The sequence below is a fragment of the Danio rerio genome, chromosome 8, assembly GCF_049306965.1.
Source record: "Danio rerio strain Tuebingen ecotype United States chromosome 8, GRCz12tu, whole genome shotgun sequence".
Classification (NCBI taxonomy): Eukaryota; Metazoa; Chordata; class Actinopteri; order Cypriniformes; family Danionidae; genus Danio; species Danio rerio.
In genome coordinates, this window is record NC_133183.1 from 58,122,112 (window position 1) to 58,135,357 (window position 13,246).

The 13,246-nt window shown below is 35.4% G+C and overlaps 1 protein-coding gene and 1 long non-coding RNA gene across 41 annotated transcripts in view; both read left to right on the top strand.

The window, feature by feature from the left end:
* prdm16 (PR domain containing 16) overlaps nucleotides 1–13,246 on the top strand; it is a 476,324-nt gene that overhangs the window by 291,300 nt on the left and 171,778 nt on the right. The gene's annotated exons all lie outside the window — the stretch shown is intronic.
* LOC101886174 (uncharacterized) lies at nucleotides 1,332–7,367 on the top strand. Its single transcript, XR_012384763.1, has 6 exons — nucleotides 1,332–1,627; nucleotides 1,731–1,809; nucleotides 2,121–2,199; nucleotides 2,355–2,424; nucleotides 2,911–3,085; nucleotides 3,170–7,367. It is a non-coding gene; the product is annotated as an uncharacterized lncRNA (long non-coding RNA).

Below are 13,246 nucleotides of genomic sequence, written 5' to 3' on the forward strand. Positions count from 1 at the left end.
TTCAGACTCTTTCCATTTGCCAGTGTCTGGGTTTAGAGCCGTGAAAATCTGTTAGACACAATGCACATTCTTGCAACCATTTCTTTGCATTGATTCCATTTACAGTTCGTACAGAGCAGCGGTAATCATTTCAAGCTCTTGGCTCCATGCTTTTCATTAAATCAGCAAGAGATGCTCCAAAGTAAACCCTGCACTCTCAGAAATAAAGGTACAGGAGCTGTCACTGGGGCTGTACCTTTTTAAAAGATACATATTTGTACCCAAAAACCACAGTGGTACCTTTAAAAGTATATATAAGCAACCAAATGTACCTAAAAAGAACCTTTAAGGTACCATTATGGACTCCTCAGGTACAAATATGCACCTTTTGAGAAGGTACTGCCCCAGTGTCTTCTCCTGTACCTTTTATTTCTGACAGTGTGGTGTAGTAAGACTTGTATGCCTTAACATAATGTAAATTATGTCTCTTGATGATATGCAGGCCCACACGGAATCTGTGCGCAGAATTCCACGGATTTTCCGCAGATTTCTGCCGATTTTTTAGCCCATAATTTATTCTGTTTATTTACTTGAGTAAATGTGCGTAAATATATATTGATTAAGTTTTTTAATTAATTTCAGTAATATTATTGACTAATATGAACAGATTCATCTGATTTTGTAAAATGCTGTTTGTACAGTAATATTCTCTGTCTTTTAGTAGCTATATATGAGAGACTTGCTTTGTTTTTCAGATAAAGTGAATCTAATTGGATTAGCATTTTAACATTAAATAAAAGTTAAAAAGATAATTTGTTTTGTTTCACATATTAAGGTTTTAGTTATGATACTCCCAAAATAATTTTGCAGAAATTCGCTGATTTTTACCAAAATTCTCAGCAGAAATAGCAAAAAATGTCCGCAGATTCCGTCTGGCCCTAATAATATGTATTACACATGTAAGAGACAGTAGCTATGTTTCCATCCACCTATTTTTTATTTTTTTGCAAATGCGCATAAAAAAAACAGTTGATGAAAACGCCATGATGCGCATAAATTTTGAAAATGTGCATAAAAAACGTATGCGCCTAACTGGGTAGGATAAACTTTTTATTCGATAAGAAAAGATGCGCATAAACTGCGATGGAAACACTTTTATCACACAAACTCCAGCATGCGCATTAAAAAAGGTCATGTGATTTTGTTGAAAGAGATCATGTGATGCTTAAAATGTGTGTGAATGGATAAAACGTCAGGCTGAGCACATTATAAAACATCAGAAATGTTATTTTGGTCATTATAAAACGCCTTCCAATTTCAGTATTAATGTTATTATATTATTAATGACCTCCAGAATCAAGAGCGGCTGTGCTCCGCGTCAGACGCCACTGTGCGCTCACTGCTTGTCACACTGTTAAAAATTGCTGTTAATTTACGGCAAAATTTTAACAGTATAATCCTGTTATTGTCAAAAGCAGTATGTTGCTGTTTTCTTACAGTTTTTGAAATGACTTAGACAAAATTTAACATTATTTTACTGTTTTTATCACACTAATGTAAAAAAACAGCAATCAACAGTATTTTTCGAACAGAAAACATCAGCCATCACATGTGGATTTTCATCCTTTTGTTTACTGTGACTTACTCGGTAAGTGCACCTTTATTTTGCTCATTTTACACAAAATACACATTTGTGATTCCACATAGGCTAACTGGATGCTGATATTGTAACTTTTTTACATCTATTTTAGTGCTAAATCTGTCAATGTGCAAACTGCATCTGCATTGAGTGGAACTGGATTTCTGACACAGATATTTCCTGATTACACGGTAAGTCAGAATATGATATATAAAAATGATATAGGCTATAAGCTTATCTACAAAGTCAGTTTTTAAACATATGTAGCAACAAAGTAGTATTGATTTATGTAGCATGATGAAAAGATTGTCATCTCATTGCTAATTTTAGCTTTAGCTTTTAATAGCTACCTAATATGGCTTCAATGTAGGCTTTGATAAAACATTTATTTCCCTAATGCTGTGTTTGCAAATTTTACTGTAGTTGGTTTGTATTGTAATGCTACTTTGTCGAGTACAATTGGCTAATCACCACGATAAACTGTTTTATATGTCCATTTCAGTGCTGAACCTGTGAACATGCTAACTGCATCATAGAGTGGAGCTGGATTTCTGATACAGATATTGATTACTGATTACAAGGTGAGTTTAATGAAACATGATAACATGGTAAAGTTATTATTATTTGCTATGTGGTATTATTGTCCTAATAACTGAACATACAATTAAAAAATGTTACGCATACATTATGGTTGTTAATTTTGTCTCTTTCCTCATCATTGTAATTCTTGTCTTAGGCATCTTCTACTGTACCTGATGTAGAAAAGACCCTTGAACTACCTGCAATTCCTTGACTGATACTTTTTGGTATGTTTAGAACTGTATTTTATTACTTAAGCAACTAAGGGTGTTTTCTCTGTATTTTAGCAAACATGGTAAATTCTTTTGAACAAAACAAAATACACAAATACATAAATTAAATGTTCTGCCATATTTTATCCAAGCTTTCATTCACCTTTGGTGAATTTTACTAAATTTACTAAATTACTCCATTTTAGTTGTTTAACACTTAGTTGTTTAACACGCTATGTTGATCATAAATATTAAGTTAAATAAATCACAAACATTGCAGTGACAATTTCACAATACACAGTATATACTGTACATGTTGATTTCACTGTACATGGTGAGTCCACAATCAACATTTTCAAATGCATGTACTGTGTTAAAAGAACAGGGCTTTGAGACCAAGTAAAATTACTTCTGCTTCCCTCACATATATTTTCAACTAGGCTATAAAAAATAACATTTCATGCGACTGCTGACATTGTTTTTTTCTTTTAATTGTTTTAGGAGAAAAACCAGGAAGCTACATTCATAAATGGATGATCATTTTTGAGGGGCAAATAATCTGTAAAAGCATCCAGCCAATTTTTCTGTCTGGTATAGCGGCTGTGTTTTCATCTTACGACATTTTCAATGTGGAGAACCAAGCTGAGGCTGCATGCACATTGGAATTAATTCAGAGGTTAGATTCATATATTTATTTTTCTTCACATTATTATCATATAAACTTTAACCCACACTAATTCTGAATGTATGCATTTTTCAGAAGCTTCATGGGTAAACCCTGAAAAAGGCTCCAAGAGTGGACACATCCTATCGAAGGGAATGGGGAAGGTCACCCACAAAAATAATTGTCAACACTAAGGTTGCCAGTTTACTTAAAGAAGCTATTGGACTTTGAGTGGGATGTCATATAAGTGACACCACACACACACACACACACACACACACACACACACACACACACACACACCTTACACATCCTCTTCACTAATGGCACTCATTTTATTGTGTTAGTCGCGTACTTTTTTTCAGGTGTTTGTTCTTGAATACCTAAACTGTTCATTGTATTCTTTTTTATTTCTTACTAACTAATTCTGTAATTCACTTAGAAGTTTTCAGAGTAGTAATCGTTGTAGTAATTCCACTTTATTTTCCATTGCCAGTAATTTTGAAATATTTAAATGTAATAAGATGTAATAAAACTTGAAGTTACACTGCATTTTTTAGTTTTAGCATTGTTTCCAATAAGGCTATATGTGTGCATTGTATTAAACTGTGTTTTTATAACAAATAAAAAATGTATATATACCTGTTTTCTTAGCAGTTTATTTCTCAGGATAACATATTTGTAGTTTACAGTTAAAAATTCAAATAAACATTAATTAACCGTTACTTTTGACAGTAAATTACTGTTAATGTAGAAAATAACAGCTTTTTGCTGTATTTTTAAAAAACAGTAACAACCTGTAAATTTCAACTACAGCTAGATGCTGTTAATTTAACAGTAACTTGCTGGCAACTGTGCTGCCAGTAACTTGCTGTTTTTTAACGGGACAATTTTTAACAGTGCAGGATTGTCTTCTGAGGTGCATACATTTAAAAAAGATTGATGCAGCGTCTCCCACTGCAGCAAATGCAGTTTTTACTGTTGATATTTGGCGCCAGTTAATCAGGAAGTGACGATTTTTTTCGCTTTGACTCGTTGGATGGAAACAATGCTTCATTCGCACAACTTTTATGCGAAAATCGAGTTTTGCGCATAAAGTTTATTTGCATTTTTGGATGGAAACATAGCTAGTGTTATATTAAGCCATCCAATGCTCAAAAAACAATGTTTAGGGCTTGTTCCAACTATTTACTTAAAATGAGCTGAATTGTCACGTTTCTTAAGGTTTTATATGGACAACTTAATTGTGTTCAATCAACCTAAGTTTTTAAAAACAATTAAGTTAACTTAATCGGTTTGTGTTGGGGCAAGAGCAGTTAGCCACAGCCATATCACCCTCCAGCCCAAGACTGGTTACTTAGTGAAGGTAAGCAGAGCTGAGCCTGGTCAGTGCCTGTATGGGAGACCACATGAGAAAACTCGATTGCTGTTGGAAGTGATGTTAGTGAGATGATGTTAGGTGCCCAATTTGTGGTCTGTGTGAGTCCTAATGCCCCAATAAAGTGAAGGGGACACTATACTGTTAGTTAGCACCGTGTTTCGGATGAGACGTTTAACCAAAGTCCTGACTCTTGTCATTAAAAATCCCATAGTGCTTCTTGTAAAGAGTTGGGGTGTAACCTGGGTGTCCTGGACAAATCCCTTTAATCCTTATACGATCATGACCTCCCAATCATCCCCATCCACCAAATTGGCTCTATCACAATCTCTCCACTCCACCAATAGCTGGTGTTTGGAGAGCGCACAAGTGCTATTGCCCTGTGGTCACCATCGTATCATCCAAGTAGATGCTGCACACTCTTTAGGTGTACGGGCATACACAATAACTGCGCTATATAAATACACATTACATTTACATGAAGGACTTGTTGCAGTTTTTACAGTGAAGACTTGATACCCGGGTAAGTCTCAGGGAAGAACCATTTCCAGGGGTCGCTGGTTCGAGTTGGACAAGTTGGCATTTCTGTGTGGAGTTTGTCTGTTCTCCCTGTGTTATCACCTCCAGGTGCTCCGGTTTCCCCCACACTCCAAAGACATGCGCTCTAGGTGAATTGGATGTAGTGTATGAGTGTGTGTGAATGAAAGCGTGTATGGGTGTTTCCCAGTGCTAGGTTGTGGCTGTAAGGGCATCCACTACGTAAAACAAATGCCAGAATAAATCAGAGACTAAGCCGAAGTAAAATGAATGAATGTTTTCGAACACACATGTGTGTGTTGCGATGGCTAGTGAGTTTTTATCACAATGTCCTAATCTCCTCAGCCTCGCTCAGCTGTTGAAGATCAAGTTCCCTGCATGTGTCTTTACTATATAATTAAGGGATTTTTGGGCAGTGGCCTGGAGAAACCAACTCAATAGGGTAACAAAACACCTTTATCACATATTTCACAGCCAAACACATCCCTGAATGGACCAGACAATTGCAGAACGTCATGTTCTCTTCTACATTTATAGCAAGTCTTGCGTAGATCATTCACTGGTATGCATTTTTGTGTTCATGCGCATGGTTTTAATGGACAGTAGTTGATAGCTGATATTTACCATACAGTATAATGGTTTAGAATGGCATTGATGCAAGATAGCTAATGCAGGGCTTTGAAGGAGGAAAGGGACGCTACAAGATTTTTCTTCTTCTTTTTTTTTTTTTATATAGCATAATACAGCTCTTGTGTTGGGCTAAGACAAGGGCCCTTCTGCTACCCCAAATCCTCAGGGCTATCTTTCAAACAGTGATAGTTACGGAAATTAGCAGCGCAGAAATCCATAAGCATCACTCGTCAGGGGGCTTATTAAGTGTCTTTGTGAGTTTATGAGGGGTGGGCGACGCTCCCAGCGCTTCCCTGGCTCCACCAGCTGTGAAGAGTCACCATCACACACACACACACACACACACACACACACACACTGTTTTTGTGCTGAACTAATGATGTGTTCTATCTCCTGACCTTAACCTAACACTGACATAAACCTTGTGCCATTTTTACAGCTTCATTATGACAGAACTGAGTATGTTTATTTAGCTTTTTTTGATTTGTGGGGACATCCTCACACAGTAGCAGATTTCAACACGCAGTCGCAGTAATTCATCTAATGGAGGATATACTAACATGAAGGATTCAGGATATTCGTAACAATGAGGTTTGATGATATTTGATCAGCAAATAAGTCTTGAGTTGAGTTGTGTCATTTACCTAAATACACAAACTAATGAATTCAATTTAGGCTCATTCTGAAAATGTACCCCTATGTACATTTCTGGAGATCGTGAATTATGTAGCCAGAAGTATGTATGGCTGCATTTCCTCTTTAAAACGAACGCCACAGGGTGGTATGGCGTTATTCCTTTTCGTGCTTACCAGCTGACCGCTTACATCCATGTTGATGGCTTTTCTGCTGCTACCAGTTAGTCCAGTGGCTCACTGCATACGTTGGTGGGTTTGAGGCGTAAAGCGGAGTTGACCGTGAGGACGGGGTTCGAGTTTAAACAGTTCTAGAAAGCTGGTAAAGCAAAAACTAAAGCCAAACAGCAAAACAAACAAGTTAATACCAGGGTGAGAACGTGGTAAGATCTAAAAATAGAATAAAAATCAGGGGGCTTTTCTTTTTCTGGATTGCTTTTAAAAACACTGTCGGTTAGGTTTAGGGAAGGGGGTGGGCACTGGTCAGTCGGTGCTTTTTAAAACACTTATCGGTTGGGTTTAGGGAAGGGGGTAAGCGGATCAGTAAGTCGGTCAGGCAGTCAGTTGACAGCCCCCTCTGGTGGATTTACGTGAGAAGAACAGGTGCAAATGGCACTCGCAAGAGAAATTTGAGATCTCAAAAAGCGTATGCAGCACCCTCTGGTGGATTTATGTGTGAAGAGCAAGTAAGAATGGCACTCGCGAGAGAAATTTGAGATCTCAAAAAGCATACACAGCAGCCTCTGATGGATTTGCAAAAACAAAAACTGCAAAATAAAGTTTCAAAATAGTCTGCAAAATAGTTTCTCCTCGGTCGATTTTTCGCTGTCTTGAAATGTATATAGGGGTATGCAATCAGAATGAGCCTGGGTTGAATGAATCCTTATTGTAAAGTGTGGCCAAAATCTATTTCTAGTAATGGAAGCTTTGTTCACGACTATGCTTTTGAACAAAACATGCTCAAACTAGGGCCCGCGGGTCTAAGTTGACCCTTTGTATTCATTAGCTTGTCCCGCCAGAGGTAAAACGATTGGGAAGGGTTGTGTAATGCCTTAAACAGAAATTCTAATTTCTATTTTAATGTAACCTTTTATTTGTTTGTTTGTTGTTGAACTATAAAAAGCAAAAAAAAACTGAAATTAAATGTTTCAATTAAATGCTGTAAATTAAACTGATTTTTAAAAAAAATTACAAAGTGTGACTTAACAAAAAGGGAACAAAGCAGAAGACAATCATTGTGCAAATCAAGGCTAAGTTTGTTAAAATAATATACAGTGCTTCCAGGAAAGTATTCATAGTGCTTCACTTTTTCCAAATTTTTTGATGTTACAGCCTTATTCCAAAATGTATTAATTTCCTCAAAATTCTACACACAATGGCCTATAATAACAATGTGAGAAAAGATTTTTTGAAATTGTTGCAAATGTGTTAAACCTGAAAATCACATGTACATAAGTGGCTCAGCCACAGCCCAGACCTAAATCCTATTGAACATCTCTGGAGAGATCTGAAAATGGCTGTACATCGTCACTTCCCATCCAAGCTAATAGAGCTTGATAGGTACTGCAAAGAGGAATGGACAAAAATTCCCAAATACAGGTGTGCCAAGCTTGTGGCATCATATTCAAAAAGACTTGAGGCTGTAATTGCTGCCAAAGGTGCATCAACAAAGAATTAAGCAAAGGCTGTGAATACTGATGTACATGTGATTTTTCATGTTTTATTTTTAATAAAATCTTTTTCACATTGTCATTATGGGATATTTGTAGAATTTTGAGGAAATAAAGGAATTTAACCCATTTTGGAATAATGCTGAAACATTAAAAATGTTGGATAAAAAGCGTTATGAATACTTTGCGGATGCACTGTATATTTTTGCAAAATTTAAATGCATTAGTAAACACAATTGAAGTATTCTTTTCTTTTTATTTTTAATTATTATAAAATAAATTAGAAAATGATCCATGGCAACTATTCTGCCATACAGTTTGCTCAATTTACCTTCGGCCCACATCTCTCAATCAAGCTTGAATGTTGGCCTCTTCATAAGAAAAAGTTTGGGCACCCCTGTTTTAGACTCTGAGATGGCATTTGTGTTGGTATAGAGAGAAGGGTTCATTGCTGTCCTCAGTCCCGCAGGTCTAAAACTGTTTGTGAGGGTGCTGAAAAGGCCTGTCGTAGCACATCACCGACACGTGTCATCACCAGGATTCATCTCCAAGATGTCTAGCGTCAGTGGAACTTTCAGTTCCGTGAAAGTCTCATCTCTCGGCAGCACCTGCTGAAAGAATGTGTTTTCATTGAACGCAGTTAAAATTTGGGATATATAAATTATGCAAATATTTATCTGACGTTTCAGGCTATGTTTAGATGTATAGTCAATATTATTAGCCCTCATGTGACTTAACAGAGCAAGGAATATTTCACAGTATTACCTGTAATATTTTGTCTTCTAGAGAAAGTCTTATTTGTCTTATTTCGGCTAGAATAAAAGCTTTTACTTTTTTGAAAAAAAAAAGCATTTTAAGGTCAAAATTAGCCTCTTAGCAATATTTTGTTTCAAATGTCTGCAGAACAAACCATAATTATACTATGATTACCTAATTACCCTAACTTGCCTAATTAACCTAGTTAAGCCTTTAAATGGCACTTTTAGCTGAATACTAATATCTTAAATAATATCTAGTCAAATATTATGTCATCATGGCAAAGATAAAAGAAAACAGTTATTAGAAATTACTTATTAAAACTATTAACTTCATATTTAGAAAAAATCTTCTTTCCGTTGAACAAAAATTGTGGGAAAAATATACATAATTCAGGAAGGTTAATAATTCCCCCCCAAATTCTTCCCCTGAAATAATAGCATAAGCTTCATAGAGGATCAAACCTCGTTCCATTTACATCATAACGCCGTAGAACCTCGCAATCATAAATCTTTGGCGGACATGGACATTGATTCCAGTAATAATATGTGGGTTGAATGTCGCATGGATGCCTCTGTCGAGATCCATCCATCTATGAAACAGGACACGGCGGTAATGGGAAAGACTGTATTGCCGGAGGCGGCAAGCCAGCTCATCAGCCCAGTGAACTTTGATGCGTTTGCTGGTAAATATAATTCCATTATTTTCTCACAGCTGAGGAAGCTGCGAGGTACACCAGGGCGTGAACCGGCGGTCACGAGGGAGTGAGCCGCCAGCGCAGCGCACAAAATGATGTTGTTGTTTCTTCCCAATGGCTTTTCGGGCAGGTGGAGAGATTTGTTTGTCTTGAAGAGCTTTCTGATAGATCACTGCTCTCGGAGAATATTTATGGCACGGAAGACTGTGCAAGCAAGCAATCTCTGGTTTAAACTGGATTTGTGTTTCCGAATAGACTCACAAAATAAATGGCTTCGCTGCTTGTTTAAACTACTTTATTAAAGTGAATTGAAACAACACATTTCTTAAGGTTTTTTTGGGGATAACTTAATTGTTTTATGTAAAATCCACTTAAATTTGCAAAAACATTTAAGTTAAGTTATTTGAGTTTAGAGAACATGAACGTGTAGAACCCATCATTTCTTTTACAGTGTAGAAGCAGCAGAGCTTCACATGTAATAGAACGCTACGACAAGAAAAACCTTTATTCATTCTAACGATGGTTAAAGTATGCAAGAAGAGAGAGGTAGGAAGAAAAGGGTAATTCAATGAAATGTATTGAGCAAATTTTCTGTTTAGTTGTAAAAGTTTACTCGTTTAGTTTACGGTAAACACATCTTTACTGTATATTGTTATAACAATCAAACACTGTAAAAATGCATAACATTTACAGTAAAAATCTGACAGCTCTCAAAATAACGAGTTAAAAATACAGTAGAAAACGGTTTTATTTTACAGTAAACTACTGTATTTCATTACTTTATAGAGGTCTATTTTAATGATCTAGGCGCAAAGTCCAAAGCGCAGGGCGCATTAGCATTAAGAGCGTGCCAGAATCCACTTTTGCTATTTTAAGGATGGAAAAATCTGCTGTGGGCCGTGGCGCATGGTCTAACAGGGTTGAGCTTATTCTTTTAATAAGTTATAGATGTGTTTTGATAATAAACCAATCAGAATCTCAGCTCCCATTCCCTTTAAGAGTCAGTTGCGTCACGCCATGGCGCGTTTGCTATTTACATGGCAGACTGTGTAAGTGGAAAAACTGATCGCTTCACTAAGGAGAAAACAGTTAAACAGAGCATCAGCAGCACGAGAATGAGGGAATGAGTCTCCTCATTCTTTACTTTCGCTTTCACTCTCTTTCGTGGATAAGTAAATGTGTTGACACTCATTAGCCTACAGCAGGGATGCCAAAGTCAATTCCTGGAGGGCCACAACCCTGCGCGGTTTAGTGCCAACCCTGCTTCAGCACACTTACTGGTAGGTTTCAAACAAGCCTAAAGGACTTAATTAGTTTGATCAGGTGTGTTTAATTAGGGTTGGAACTAAAGTTTTCAGAGCTGCGGCCTTTTTTGGAGTTGAGTTTGACATCCCTGGCCTATATAATTAATAATAATTAATAGTTTGCAAAGATTTGTTTCAAAACTATTTCTAAAATCAGTTCTAATTTCCAGCAAGCGTATAAATGAACAATAATAACAAAGTGTGCTTAAAAACTTTATATTTAAAATAATAAATCTAAGCTTGTTTTTAATAAAAGCATATATATATATATATATATATATATATATATATATATATATATATATATATATATATATATATATATAGTTGAAGTAAAAATTATTAGCCCTCTTTGAATTTTCTTTTTTAAATATTTCCCAAATTATGTTTTACAAAGCAAGGAAATTTTAACGGTATGTCTGAAAATAATTTTTCTTCTGTTTTATTTCAGCTGGAATCAAAATTTTTAAACACCAGTTTTGGGAAAATATTATGATCCCCTTTTTTCTCAATATATCCTATTTTTTTCTCGATATATATACTTTATATATCAAACTTTAATATATATATATATATATATATATATATATATATATATATATATATATATATATATATATATATAACTGCTAATTGTGTTACAAAAAAAACTTGTTTTTTCACAGTTTAAGCTTCTCAATAAAAATATTCATTTGCTTCAATATTGTGATTATTGTGACCAGTGTTTGTATAACCATGCCAATAAAAGGCCAATCAAAATGAATTATGCAAATAGATAAATTGAATTAAAAGATGACCACCCACATATATTTTGAACCACCAAAGCTATCCTTAAATAATAATTCAAATGATTATTACTTGCAATCGTTAACGAAAAAAAACATTTCAATGACTCAGTATTGTGCTTTATTTGGTTTTGGTTTGTTATTTGTATAACAAACTATACAACTTTTATTTTGTTTTTTGGTCGTAATAATGTATCTTTCACTATAAAGAAGTACATTTACTGTTAGCAGATGTTTCTCTTGGCAGTTTTTCCTTCTTTGGATCTCCTTTTAGGTGTAGCATCTTTATAAATTCTTTGACCACAGATAAGTTGAAGTTCCTGCAGCTTCGTGGCACCACTTTTCTGTGTAGTATTTCACGTTTCAGGATGTTGTGCAGATTGAGAGCTGAATTTATGCGTTTCCACACTCCACAAACCCGCTCGCTCGCTCACCCTTGACTCTCCAGAGGAAGTCGGGTATAGACTTCCAACTCTCCGAGCGCCTGCGGGCAGCAGCCAGAGATGGACGTCAGAATTAACATATTAAAATATCGCTATAGTTCCTCTTCAGAATCAGAAGTATGCAAAGAAAGTAGTGAATGGGATTGCTGATGATATATGGGGGTCTGAAATTCGAATATACAGTTGAAGTCAGAATTATTAGCCCCCCTGTATATTTCTTCGCCAAATTCTGTTTAACGCAGAGACCATTTTTTCTAAACATAATAGTTTTAATATCTCATTTCTAATAACTGATTTGTTTTATCTTTGCCATGATGACAGTAATTAATATTTGACTAGACATTTTTCTTGATGCTACTATTCAGCTTAAAGTGACATTTAAAAGCTTAACTAGGTTAAATAAGAATTATTATGTAATGATGGTTTGTGCTGTAGACAATCCTAAAAAATTGCTTAAAGGAGCTAATAATAGTGACCTTAAAGTGGTTTAAAAAAAATTTTAACTTATTTTATTCTAGCCGAAATAAAATATATAAGACTTTTTCCAGAAGAAAAAAATATTATAGGAAATACTGTGAGAAATTTCTTGCTCTGTTAAATATAATTTGGGAAATATTTAAAAATATTCACTAAAGAGCTCATAATTTTGACTTTAACTGTATAAATGTGTGTGTGTTTCAGAGGATCTGTCATAAGGGAGGTTGTGTTGCGTGATAAATCAATATCGTCCTCTCGAATGATTGCATGTCAGTGTTGACCACTTAACCCTGAAGGGAAATATCCTCCTCTATATGTCGCACTGCCCATACTCCAAACTGAGGTTATGATTGGGTGAGAGACTTTCTAGTAGTCATCCTATTCGAATAGACGGAAAGAGAGCAAAAGAAATATTGGGATAAGGAGAAAGACGTAGCTATCTACAGGAAGAAAGGGAAGGGTTGTGGGTCAGAGTTAAAAAGAGGCCTGTATTCTGCTCAATCTAAGTCTATCACCTCAACTTTTTAATGAAAAACAGAACCGTCACAAAATTCCCTGCTCTTTTGCTACCTGACGTTCTCATTTTTGGGGGTATTTGCTTTCTATTTTTTTCCATAATCCTCTTTGTTTTGTTTTATAGTCAGCGATGCACTGTAAAACAAATGTTGGATTTCACCTTATTTCTTCATGTGGTCACAACAGAAATTAAGTTAACTTAGTTGTTTTTTGTTTTTTGTTTTTACAAATTTAAGTGGATTGAACTTAAAACAATTAAGTTGTCCCTAAAAAAACCTTAAGAATTGTTGTTTCAACTTATTTTAAATAAGTAGTTTGAACAAGCTGCCGTGGAAAGAGTAAACTGTA